The sequence below is a fragment of the Populus euphratica genome, unplaced genomic scaffold (genome assembly GCF_000495115.2).
Source record: "Populus euphratica unplaced genomic scaffold, PopEup_1.0 scaffold204.1, whole genome shotgun sequence".
In the NCBI taxonomy this organism is placed as follows: domain Eukaryota; kingdom Viridiplantae; phylum Streptophyta; class Magnoliopsida; order Malpighiales; family Salicaceae; genus Populus; species Populus euphratica.
Genome location: NW_011500087.1, coordinates 1 through 1,812, shown reverse-complemented (window position 1 = coordinate 1,812; position 1,812 = coordinate 1).

The window sequence follows — 1,812 nt, the reverse complement described above, 5'->3', positions numbered from 1 at the left end:
GGGGGGGGGGGGGGGTTGGTGGATGATCAAGTAGAAGATCATTTAGGAGAGGGAGGAAATTATGCTTTAAGATTAATATTAGTAAAAAGAAATTTTGGGTTATTTTTTAAATCAAATTACTGTCGTTAAACTAAGTAAGTTTTTCATCCCAAGAAATTAATAAATATTATTGTCCAAGTAGAATGCAAGAAGACTCATTATCATTTATCTCCATGTTCTTGAACAAATTATGCTGACAGGTAACTTCTCCTCCTAATTGCAATTGAGATTTGTAATGTTTTTACAGTTCAATTAATTCTTACTAGTGCACAAATAAATTTGTCTTATAATTCAAATTTAAAAGGATTTTTATTTGATATCTGCCACATATTGGATAAAGAAACCCGTCCCTCCTTCCTCCAATTGTGAATTAATTCCTCAGATTATCTAACACCAAAAATGCTTCAGGGGACACATTATATATATACACGGTGTGAATTTTGTGTTTGAATTAAACTAATATCTTCAATTAATGAATTTTGGGTTTTTTCTTTAATTCATTTTTTTCACTTTACTTGGAGTGGGTTTTTCTATTGTCAATTTGATTTTGCTGCGTTCTCGGTTAAACGTGGAATTAATGTCCCAACCCGCAGTGGACCGCCGGCAGAAAATCTAGTCAGATACTAACGGACTTGACCAATTAGGATAGATACTCAAGTATTGGAAAGAAGACTACATATAAGAATTAATTTCCTTCTCTTATATAAATATAAATATATATATATATAACCCTATTTTACACCTCTAAACTTATAAAAAAATCTCTTCTTTTTCTCTAGTAAAAAGAAAACAACAACTATAAGCCATAGTTTTAAAATCCAAAATTAATGACTCGGGGTATCTACATGACACCGGACCACACAAAGTTTAGCTCTCGCACAATTCCAAATCCTAGTAATTGCTCATCTCTTTCATAATTTAGACTAGAAATATTGTCATCAAATTAGCTTGAAATCTTAATTCTGGAGCTTCCTTTAAGGACAATATTTTCTTCTAGCAGACCTCAACGTTTTATTTATCATCGAATAAACTAAAAAAATTAATTTTAAAAAATATAATTTAATTGATTACATTTTAAATTTATTTTTTAAAAGTTACTAACTTGAATTTTACAAATTAAAAATTATTAAAAATTTATATAATTATTAATTTTAATAATTATAATAGCAATCGATGTATGATCTCATATGGATATTCATATTAATTCAAAAAAACATTAGTCAGACGATACGGGACCACAACACATTCACTGAGCCACAAGGCGAATGATTGTGTCAATCTATATGAATAACGCCACGATAATAACTAGAGTGGATTGTTTAATGAGGAATAAAATGATTAGGGCATGTGTTTTTGTGCAATATAATATTTAGGCTATGGGACCACAAAGCATTCTCTGGCTTTAGGTTGAACGTAAAAATAAATAGAAATAAAGAAATAAAATTAATCCGTCCTGCCCGCGGCGGGCCCCCGGTTCATTTCTGTATATGATCCTCTTCATGTTATAAATGTTTTACTTTCACTTCTCCTTGATTTTAGCTTTTTTTACCTAAAAGATTTGGCATAACTTAATTCTGATTATTTTTAAGAATTTATTTTTTTAAAATAAAAATAAAATAATAGCTGACAACATGGAAAAAGCAAACTGAAAAATCAAGCTGTAATTTTTTAAAGAAATTCAAGGCCTAATTGTACTCTATTATATCTAAAAATAGATAAAAAAATACAAATTAAAGGTCAAATTAAATAGTTATTGGATGAATTTGTATAAAA